Source organism: Pleurodeles waltl, chromosome 3_1 (genome assembly GCF_031143425.1).
Source record: "Pleurodeles waltl isolate 20211129_DDA chromosome 3_1, aPleWal1.hap1.20221129, whole genome shotgun sequence".
NCBI classification, from domain to species: Eukaryota; Metazoa; Chordata; class Amphibia; order Caudata; family Salamandridae; genus Pleurodeles; species Pleurodeles waltl.
In genome coordinates, this window is record NC_090440.1 from 1,173,911,906 (window position 1) to 1,173,924,272 (window position 12,367).

Consider the following 12,367-nt stretch of genomic DNA (forward strand, 5'->3'; position numbering starts at 1 on the left):
GCATTTTTGAAAACTAGAGACCTAGGGGAATCCAAGATGGGGTGACTTGTGGTGCTCTGACCAGGTTCTGTTACCCAGAATCCATGGCAAACCTCAAAATTTGCCTAAAAAACACATTTTCCTCACATTTCGGTGACAGAAAGTTCTGGAATCTGAGAGGAGGCACAAATTTCCTTCCACCCAGCGTTCCCCCAAGTCTCCCGATAAAAATGATACCTCTCTTGTGTGGGTAGGCCTAGCGCCCGCGACAGGATATGCCCCAAAGCACAACGTGGACACATCACATTTTTTGACAGAAAACAGAGCTGTTTTTTGCAAAGTGCCTACTTGTAGATTTTGGCCTCTAGCTCAGCCGGCACCTAGGGAAACCCACCAAACCTGTACATTTTTGAAAACTAGAGACCTAGAGGAATCCAGGATGGGGTGACTTGTGGGGCTCTGACCAGGTTCCGTTACCCAGAATCCTTTTCAAACCTCAAAATTTGGCTAAAAAACACATTTTACTCTCATTTCGGTGACAGACAGTTCTGGAATCTGAGAGGAGCCACAAATTTCCTTCCACCCAGCGTTCCCCCAAGTCTCCCGATAAAAATATACCTCACTTGTGTGGGCAGGCCTAGCTCCCGCGACAGGAAATAACCCAAAGCACAACATGGACACATCCCATTTGTTGACAGAAAACAGCTGTTTTTTGCATAGTGCCTACCTGTAGATTTTGGCCTCTAGCTCAGCCGGCACCTAGGGAAACCTACCAAACCTGTGCATTTTTTAAAACTAGAGATCTAGGGGAATCCAAGATGGGGTGACTTGTGGGGCTCTGACCAGGTCCTGTTACCCAGAATCCTTTGCAAACCTCAAAATTTGACTAAAAAAACACTTTTTCCTGTCATTTCGGTGACAGAAAGTTCTGGAATCTGAGAGGAGCCACGAATTTCCTTCCTCCCAGCGTTCCCCCAAGTCTCCCGATAAAAATGGTACCTCGCTTGTGTGGGTAGGCCTAGCGCCCGCGACAGGATATGCCCCAAAACACGACGTGGACACATCACATTTTCAAAAAGAAAACAGAGCTGTTTTTTACTAAGTGCCTAGCTGTGGATTTTGGCTCTAGCTCAGCCGGCACCTGGGCAAACCTAGCAAACCTGCGCATTTTTGAAAACTAGACACCTAGGGGAATCCGAGATAGGGTGACTTGTGGGGCTCTGACCAGGTTCTGTTACCCAGAATCCTTTGCAAACCTCAAAATTTGGCTAAAAAAACACTGTTTCCTGTCATTTCGGTGACAGAAAGTTCTGGAATCTGAGAGGAGCCACAAAATTCCTTCCACCCAGCGTTCCCCCAAGTCTCCCGATAAAAATGGTACCTCACTTGTGTGGGTAGGCCTAACGCCCGCAACAGGACATGCCCCAAAACACGATGTGGACACATCACATTTTTTCACAGAAAACAGAGCTGTTTTTTGCAAAGTGCCTACCTGTAGATTTTGGCCTCTAGCTCAGCCGGCACCTAGGGAAACCTAAAACATGTGCATTTTTTAAAACTAGAGACCTAGGGGAATCCAAGATGGGGTGACTTGTGGGGCTCTGATCAGGTTCTGTTACCCAGAATCCTTTGCAAACCTCAAAATTTGGCTAAAAAAACACTGTTTCCTGTCATTTCGGTGACTGAAAGTTTTGGAATCTGAGAGGAGCCACAAATTTCCTTCCACCCAGCGTTCCTCCAAGTCTCTCGATAAAAATGGTACCTCACTTGTGTGGGTAGGCCTAGCGCCAGCAACAGGATATGCCCCAAAACACAACGTGGACACATCCCATTTTTCACAGAAAACAGAGCTGTTTTTTGCAAAGTACCTACCTGTAGATTTTGGCCTCTAGCTCAGCCGGCACCTAGGGAAACCTACCAAACCTGTGCATTTCTGAAAACTAGAGACCTAGGGGAATCCAAGATGGGGTGACTTGTGGGGCTCTGACCAGGTTCTGTTACCCAGAATCCTTTGCAAACCTCAAAATGTGGCTAAAAAAACACTTTTTCCTGTCATTTCGGTGACAGAAAGTTCTGGAATCTGAGAGGAGCCACAAATTTCCTTCCACCCAGCGTTCCCCAGGTCTCCCGATAAAAATGGTACCTCACTTGTGTGGGTAGGCCTAGCGCCCGCGACAGGATATGCCCCAAAACACAACGTGGACACATCAAATTTTTTCACAGAAAACAGATGTTTTTTGCAAAGTGCCTACTTGTAGATTTTGGTCTCTAGCTCAGCCGGCACCTAGGGAAACCTACCAAACCTGTGCATTTTTGAAAACTAGAGACCTAGGGGAATCCAAGATGGGGTGACTTGTGGTGCTCTGACCAGGTTCTGTTACCCAGAATCCATGGCAAACCTCAAAATTTGCCTAAAAAACACATTTTCCTCACATTTCGGTGACAGAAAGTTCTGGAATCTGAGAGGAGGCACAAATTTCCTTCCACCCAGCGTTCCCCCAAGTCTCCCGATAAAAATGATACCTCTCTTGTGTGGGTAGGCCTAGCGCCCGCGACAGGATATGCCCCAAAGCACAACGTGGACACATCACATTTTTTGACAGAAAACAGAGCTGTTTTTTGCAAAGTGCCTACTTGTAGATTTTGGCCTCTAGCTCAGCCGGCACCTAGGGAAACCCACCAAACCTGTACATTTTTGAAAACTAGAGACCTAGAGGAATCCAGGATGGGGTGACTTGTGGGGCTCTGACCAGGTTCCGTTACCCAGAATCCTTTTCAAACCTCAAAATTTGGCTAAAAAACACATTTTACTCTCATTTCGGTGACAGACAGTTCTGGAATCTGAGAGGAGCCACAAATTTCCTTCCACCCAGCGTTCCCCCAAGTCTCCCGATAAAAATATACCTCACTTGTGTGGGCAGGCCTAGCTCCCGCGACAGGAAATAACCCAAAGCACAACATGGACACATCCCATTTGTTGACAGAAAACAGCTGTTTTTTGCATAGTGCCTACGTGTAGATTTTGGCCTCTAGCTCAGCCGGCACCTAGGGAAACCTACCAAACCTGTGCATTTTGGAAAACTAGAGACCTAGGGGAATCCAAGAAGGGGTGACTTGTGGGGCTCTGACCAGGTTCTGTTACCCAGAATCCTTTGCAAACCTCAAAATATGGCTAAAGAAACACGCTTTCCTCACATTTCGGTGACAGAAAGTTCTGGAATCTGAGAGGAGCCACAAATTTCCTTCCACCCAGCGTTCCCCCAAGTCTCCCGGTAAAAATGTTACCTCACTTGTGTGGGTGGGCCAGGTGCCTGCAACAGAATAAGGCCCAAAACTTGTAGAGATAGAGGGGATAGCACAGCGAGTTTATAAGGACATATTCTTCTTTTATACGTCTTTAGGCTGACTCTGCTTTGGGGACCCACATAAGTGAGGTGTAATTTTACTTGGGAGACTGAGGGGGAACACTGGGGAGTAGGAATTTTGTGCTGGAGCGGTGATCCTACTAAGAAAAGTCAGGAAAATATGCTTTTTTAAGCAAATTTTGAGGTTTACAGAGGAGTCTGGGTAAGAAAATGTTGGGGGATCCACGCAAGCCACACCTCCTTGGACTCCTTGGGGTGTCTAGTTTAAAAAAATGTCTGGGTTTGGTAGGTTTCCCTAGATGAAGGCCGCACCCAGGACCAAAAACATAGGTGCCCCCTCCCCCCCAAACACAGGTAGTTTTGTTATATATCATTTTGATGTGTCCACATACGTCTGTGATGTGCCAAACACTAAAATTGTGAAAAGAAACGCACTTAGGTTATGTGAAAAAGACCCCTCACCCACCAACCAAGTTGGTGGCATGCTTCATCATCGGGGTCCCACCCGAGGCACCTAGCGTGTCACAGGTGTGCTGCGACACCTGATTACAGTGGAGCATGTTTTGTCATTTTTACCACACATACTGGTTGGATTTGGCACGAGGGTGAGTGATGGTTCAGTGGATCAAATTTTATTAACAAGAGATTTCACAAAAAGGAAATGTATTGTTAAAAACTGAAAGGCAAAAAACTGAACCCATAACCCACAGCTCGTGAGCAGTAAAGCCGCAACAAGGCACCAACCGCTTTACAGTCCATTCACACACCTTTCATACATGACACGCACAAGACCATTCACACCGCCAGCCACGGACCCAGCACATTACAACACTCACATCGACAGACAGCGCCACTCAAGGGCCCATCACTTACATATGCCCACATGCCTGATACAACAATCACACCAGCTGATGGGAGTGCGTGGACTGGTGTTTGGCTGGCAGTGTGTTGCAGTAGCCAACAGCAAGTCAATATGTACACTATGTACACCCTCAGCCAAGCCCCACTACACACACAATGGCATCATTTTTTATTTTTATTTTTTAAACAGAGGAACCCCTAACTAAGTAGAAAGAATTACAAAACTACAAACACAAAAGCTCTAACTAAGTACATAACAGAAATTCTAACCATGAAACTGAACAGATGAAAATACATAACAGACATGAGTTTACACTCATGGTTGTTCCCAGAAATTCTTCTGGGTGTGGTCATTCTTAAAACAACCACCCACACACAGCCCAGGCTTTGAAGGACAATCTGGGCAGTACATTCAAGTCTCCCTCTGGATACCTCTTCGAAAACACACTCTACATTTCTTAGCTGGAAAGTCTTTTTTGGGTGTGGGAGGAATGTGCTCAGCAAAGTGGCGATCTTTCAATCTAGCCACATCCTCCACCACTGCTTCTCTAGGAACTCTGGCCTGTTCCACCACAATAAGGCTCCCTATCACTGACTCCTGAAATTTCACAAATGTCATCTTTGACTCTGGAGCCCTATCCCTAAACACAATAAACGCATTAAAGGTTGCTAAGTGGAAGAGGTGAATTGCTAACTTCTTATACCAAATGTAAGACTTACAAATAGCAGTATAAGGTTCCAACCTCTGATCAACTCTATCTACACCTCCCATGTGCTTACTATAATCTAAAATGCACACAGGTTTGCGCACTTCAGCAACCTGGCCCCAAACAGTCACAGGGGAAGTACTCTCATCATGGATGGTACGTAGCATGTAGACATCCCTCTTGCCTGAAAATTTCAAAGCTAGCAGCTCATCATTCCGCAAGGCACAGCACTGTCCCCTCTTAAGTTTTTTACAAACAAGCTCCCTTGGATAGCCTTTCCGGTTACAACGAATTGTGCCACAAGCAACAGTGTCCACTTTAAACAATTCCTTGAACAACTGCACTCCAGTGTAGAAGTTATCTACATACAAATGGTGACCTTTGTTGAACAGTTGTCTACCAAGATCCGACACAATTTTCTCAGTGGCTCCAAAAGTGGGAGGACAACCAGGGGGGTCAATATTGGAATCCCTACCAGTGTAGACACGGAAACTATACACATATCCTGTACTACTTTCAGACAGCATATACAATTTAATTCCATATCGTGCCCTTTTGCTAGGAATGTACTGCCTAAAAACCAAACGACCCTTGAAGAGGACCAAAGAATCGTCCACACTTATATCTTTGCCTGGAACATAGACCTCCGAAAACCGATCTACAAAATGATCAAGGACAGGCCTAATCTTAAAAAGACGGTCAGAATCTGGGTGATCTTGTGGCAAGGCTAATGCATTGTTAACTAAATGCAGCATCCTAAGAAGAAGCAAGTACCGATTACGACTCATGGTTGCAGGAAATATAGCTGTTGCCATCAAGGGACTAGTAGACCAATAAGAAGCCAGTGACGGCTTCCTTATCAACTCCATCAAAAAAGTCAAACCCAAAAACTTTTTTATCTCCTCCAAATTTGTGAGAATCCACTGGGCAGCTCTAGAGGGTGGCCTAAGTCTAGCAGCGTTGTCCCTCAAATGCTGCTCTGCATACAAATTAGTCTGCTCAACAATCTCTTCCAAAAACACATCATCCATGAATAACTCAAAGAAATTGACAGGCAAAATGTTCTCTGTATTGGCGCTACACCCCGGGAGACCAGTAAAGGCAGGCAACTCTGGCTGCTCCATGTTTGGGGCAACCCAGAGATCACGTCTTATAACGGGAAACCTTTCAGCCCCAGGTTGCTGCACTAATTGCACATCAGTGTCCTCCTCTAAAACTGGCCCTTCATCTGCACTGAGTGTGGCTTCCTCATCAGAAGATTCCCCTCCAACAGAAACATCACTGCCAGAATCTCTCACTTCCTCCTCTGCCTCAGATGCAGAGTCCGTCTCATAATCATGATCAGACAATGACTCAAAAAGCATACCAACCACCTGCTGAGCGGTCATCCTGCGGCTAGCCATGATCTTTCCTACTAAAATTAACTGGACAAATTCACCACCAACAACCAGCACTGTGTAAGATAAGTAACAAAGTGTAGCTTTATTAGTAAGAGTTATAAACTCAAAAACTATACCGCTCACTTGCCTGAAAAAGCTTGATTCACCAGCAACTACTCTGCACAGACACAGCAATCACCAATGATATCCCACTAAAAAGAAAGAAAGAAAAGCAAATTAGAAATAAGACAAAACAAATATCATTGTGCACAAATCTAAGGACAATTTCACACACAATCCTGCATTTAGTACACCCCCTATAAACAAGTCATTCATGCATGGCAACAATACTCCTTTGGAGTAAATTGTTTTCACTTACCTAAAACATGCAACTATGCAAACCGCAGGTCAACCACCGCCAAAACCGCAAGGAGCCACAGCAAATAAAGCAAAAGCTTTGAACTAGAACAAAAAGGAGGAAAACATTTTTTATCACAAATGCAAATCCTTCATCAGTTGACAAACACCCCACCATCAAACATTTAGAAATTGGTGCCTAAGTGGATTCTGCCATAGGGGCAGATGGGCCTACTAAAACAATAGGCCTATCTGCCCCAAGGAGGGCAGAAAATACCTTTAATAGTGTGTCCCCATGGGAAGTGACCCTTGCCCAAGGGGACAGCCCCCAAACAAAAAAACACACACAACACTATCCCTGGTGCCTAAGTGGCTTCTGCCCACCTTGGGGCAGATGGGCATAAAAATAATAGGCCGATCTGTCCCCAAGGGGTGCAGAAATGGCCTTGGTACATGTGCCCCCAAAGGGGGGGCGACCCTTGCCCAAGGGCCCTTCCCCCATCCACTAACACACACACACATACACTATCCCTGGTGTCTAAGTGGCTTCTGCCACCCTTGGGGGCAGATGGGCCTATAAATATAGGCCCATCTGCCCCCAAGGGGGGCAGAAACAGCCAACAGGTCAATGCCCCCCTTGGGGGGGGCACCCCGTGCCCAAGGGGACGCCCCCCCCACAAAAATAAACAAATTAAAATAAATCCCTGGCGTTCTAGTGGTTTCTGCCCCCCTTGGGGGCAGATCAGCCTAAAAATAATAGGCCGATCTGTCTCCAAGGGGTGCAGAAATGGCCTAGGTACATGTGCCCCCAAAGGGGGGGCGACCCTTGCCCAAGGGCCCACCCCCCATCCACTAACACACACACACACTATCCCTGGTGTCTAAGTGGCTTCCGCCCCCTTGGGGGCAGATGGGCCTAAAAAAATAGGCCCATCTGCCCCCAAGGGGGACAGAAATGGGCAACAGGTCAATCCCCCCCCCAAAAAAATAAACAAATAAAAAAAAATCCCTGCCGTTCTAGTGGTTTCTGCCCCCCTTGGGGGCAGATCAGCCTAAAAATAATAGGCCGATCTGTCTCCAAGGGGTGCAGAAATGGCCTTGGTACATGTGCCCCCAAAGGGGGGGCGACCCTTGCCCAGGGCCCCCCACCCATCCACTAACACACACACACTATCCCTGGTGTCTAAGTGGCTTCTGCCCCCCTTGGGGGCAGATGGGCCTAAAAAAAATAGGCCCATATGCCCCCAAGGGGACACCCCCCACAAAAATAAACAAATTTAAAAAAATCCCTGGCGTTCTAGTGATTTCTGCCCCATCAACCTAAAAATAATAGGCCGATCTGTCTCCAATGGGTGCAGAAATGGCCTTGGTACATGTGCCCCCAAAGGGGGGGTGACCCTTGCCCAAGGGCCCACCCCCCATCCACTAACACACACACACACTATCCCTGGTGTCTAAGTGGCTTCTGCCCCCAGGGGGGGCAGAAATGGCCAACAGGTCAATGCCCCCCTTGGGGGGCGCCCCGTGCCCAAGGGGACGCCCCCCCCCCCACAAAAATAAACAAATAAAAAAAATCTCTGGCATTCTAGTGGTTTCTGCCCCCCTCAGGGGCAGATCAGCCTAAAAATAATAGGCTGATCTGCCCCCAAGGGGGGCAGAAATGGCCCTAAAAGACATGCCCCCCAAAGGGGAGCGACCCTTGCCCAAGGGGCCGCACCCCCAACCACTAAACACACAATCCCTGGTGCCTAAGTGGCTACTGCCCCCCTTGGGGGCAGATGGACCAAAAAAAAAATAGGCCGATCTGCTCCCAAGGGGGGCAGAAAGGCCAACAGTTCTATGCCCCCTGGGGGGGGCGCCCCTTGCCCAAGGGGGCATCTCCCACATAAATAAACTAAAAAATAAAAACATCCCTGGCGTTCTGGTGGTTTCTGCCCCCTTTGGGGGCAGATCAGCCTAAAATAGTAGGCCAATCTGCCCCCAAGGGGGGCAGAAGTGGCCGTTAACAATTTGCCCCCAAAAGGGGAGCGACCCTTGCCCAAGGGGCCGCTCCCTGACACTAAAAACACACATGAGAAGAAAAAAAAATAATCCCTGGCGTCTAGTGGGCATTCCTGCTGCCCGATCGCAACACCGGGGGAAAGGAAAACCCTTTCCTTTCCCTCGGTGCCTCTTTTTGCAAACCCCCCACCCACCGGGAAGAGAAACTCACCTCTTCCTCCCTCGCCGCACAGGAAGCAAATGGCTTCCTGTGCGACGGGCACCCTGTAATGTGATGTCATTATGGGTGGGTGGGGGGGGGGCGGGGGTGGAAGGGGAAGGGCTTCCCCTTCCATCCCTGCCTTTGGGGGGGTGGGGGCAAGCACACAGAGGGAGCAAGAGTGCTCCCTCTGGGCTGTGTGCCAAGGACGTAATGGTTACGTCCTCTGCACAGTAGCACTGTGCCGCAGAACGTAACCATTACGTCCGGGCACAGAACCGGTTAATATCAATCAGCAACTTACACTTACTCAAGGAAAATTACTGGTACTCTCAATGTTGCCTCATGACCAATACATCAATGCGGACAATAAATTAACCAAGTGTCTCCATACAATTGTGTGTTACCCCGAGGTCTTAGGCCTTGATGGACCCGTCAACAACAACACCCGCTGACATTTTTTAGCCCAAAGCCCACAATCATTCTGAGTACGATGACTCCACAAACACTGCATAACATCACACTTCACAGCAATTTGAAGCAAAAAACACTGCAAGTGCAACTCCCTACTTATACATACACTTGTAACAGAACACTGGAATTTGATAAACATCTCAACTAGTCACAGAACAACTCTTCTATCAGATTTGTCAACTTTAACACTGATCAAAATATATAGTTCCCCTCCTCATGGGACAGAACCATCACTCTGTCACCAGATTCATCACTCTTAACATTCCACAAATATATGGTTCCCTTCCTCATGGGACGGAATTGTCACTCTGCTGCCAGAAGTGTTAACACATTTTTCTCATCTTTCACAGGATTTGAAAATGCTTCCCTAAGGTCGATGGGATCTTTGGACCGAGTGAAGAGTATAGTAAACAAATAAGAAGAAAACAACCCAACTTCATGTAGAGGGTTTCGAAATACCAAAATCCCTAATACACACTGAATACAAAATAAGCCTAAAAAAATCACCAAGGACAAAGTCCAACTAACCAAACTTTCACACATACACAATAGATGAATAATGCATTTTATTAAATAATACTATAGCTATATATGTATTATATGGTCAGATAGTAGAAACAATAAAAAGAGAAAACATAGTCAAAAAGCACCCCGCTCTACCTGAGCTATATAGTGAAAAATAAACATTCACACAAACTCATTCACGTTCTAAAAACAATGCCAAGAAACACCTAGCGACAAGATTGGTCAAAAACAAAAAGGAAAAGGGAAAAACTCTCCTTCTTCTGAAATTCAATCAAAGACACAGATTACAACTAATATAAAGGGAGAAAAACAATTTTTCTTTTATATATTACTATATTGTCTCTAAAGTAAATCTTCTTTGTGGAGATGATGAAGCACAGATCCGATCCAAAATCTCAGTCCTGGTGTGAGAGTGCCGATGTACGTTTCGGTGAACAGTGACCAATCAAGGTCACTCACCTTCATCATGGCACACAACTTGTTCCAATTTCTGTCATAATCCCAGGGGGGACTATATTAATTCTCAATTCAAATACCTATAGCAAACAAGATATTGTAACTGGAATGAATAAAAAATAATATGTGCGTGCTAAAACAAGACAAGACAAAAATCACATAAAAACATGAAACAAGAAGAGACACAGGAAAAAGAAAGGAAAAAGAAGAATGAAACTAATAGAGAAATTAATAGAAACAAGGACCAAAGAATTCAATTGATAAATCCAAATTTTGTGGCTTAGTATTGCCATAGTGTGCGTTCATTTTCAAACAAAGAAAGTTGATTTTAACTCGAGATACAAGTCTCTAAAATGCATAAACCAGCAATGCCTGGTGCATCTAAAATAAATATGCTGTATGCAAGATCTTATTAATCCAAGAACCAGCCTTGAAATTGCCTCTGTTTATGGTCATATTGGAAAAAATACAAAAGTACAACGAGAAAAAGAAATATAGTGTGCCAAGGTGACTTCCTCAATCCAAATAAGTGTTTCTAGATGAACATGCATACCAATAAATGAAAATCCCCAAGCAGACATCAATATTTCTTACTTGAAAGGCTGTTGTAGCTCCATACTTGATATGGCAAGAATTAATTAGGATGATTCATAATAGAAAGACCTGAACTGTCTATAAATAAGAAAAATATAATACCAATAAGAGTTAAACAAATTCTCTGCCTCATTCACATAGGAGTTAGCAATGTAATACCAAAAGAATACTATCTCGCCAAAGCCACAATGCATACCCTCTATCCATACTGGAGTCTCACAAGTAAATTCAGCGGCAAATAAACCTGTTGAGAATGGATATCTTAACTGCAGGGAGGAAGAATGATGGCCTCACCTAAAGGTGCAAAATTAACAACAAGGAAACACCATGTTGTTGAAAAGTATTACCCACTTTAAAAATTTACAAAAAAAACAAGTAAAGAAACGGTCTGCAATGATTTTCTTATTTCCACAAACCTGCCAAAATATGTAGATGTAATCAGACTCCTTCTCAAGATACCGCCGAGTTCTTCTGAAGTATGGTAAACAATACACAATCATTTCAAACCTAACAACAAATTTAAACACCATGACCTATGTGACCATGGAAGAAAACTACAATCAATAAAAAGTTTAAAAGCTCTATGTTATAATCACAAAGCCAAAGTCATGTAAATAGTGCGCAAAATCAAATTGTAAAGGTAAATAAACACCATTGGTTGACCAAATCTACAAAACAAGTTTCATCTACTCAACATCAACAACATTAGACATTCAAGAAGAATAAAGCATATTAATAAAAACAAGATTTGGGACCCAGACACATTCTTTAAATCAGACTTCAAATACATTAGTCAAATCAGATTTAAAAAATTCAAAAATCTTGATTTAGATACGTGTTATCCCTACTACTAAGTAAATTAGGACAAGTATGTGTGGGAGCGGGCTAACACATGCGTGCAAAAGTCAAAAGGAAAGGCAAAGATAATTTGGAAAATCATATATCTCGAGCTAAGTTAAACTAACTAAAAAAATAAATTAGGCAGGTGTCAGCATGCTAACTTCTACTAACAAAACGCAGGTCAGGGGAAAGTAAAATTTGCAATAGAATATACCCCTCCTAGGGTCAGCATTCAATTCAGTTTTGTCAGCTAAGCAAGTAGATAACCAGCAAAGTCTGTTAGGAAGCACCATCAGGGATACATGCAGAACACAGGCTGCACATGGAAATCGGGAACAACCCAGGGGGCAATTTAACACAACAAGATTCTTAAAGGGACTGAATGAAACCTACTAAGTCCACCCCCAGTTAGGAATAATCAAAACAGTTTGACCGGTCAGGTTCATGAGTCCATATTACGCAAAGGGGGCAATGTCCAATTAGAATTTTAGAACAAATCGAGTTTGCAACATGATAGAAAATTCTCAGGTTTGGCAAGAATTTGTCTCTCGGTTCCGTGTGATTCCAATAGTTTAACAATTTTGTTTAATACATGTTGAAATGTGCGTTCCTTCTCATGGTGTAAGATAA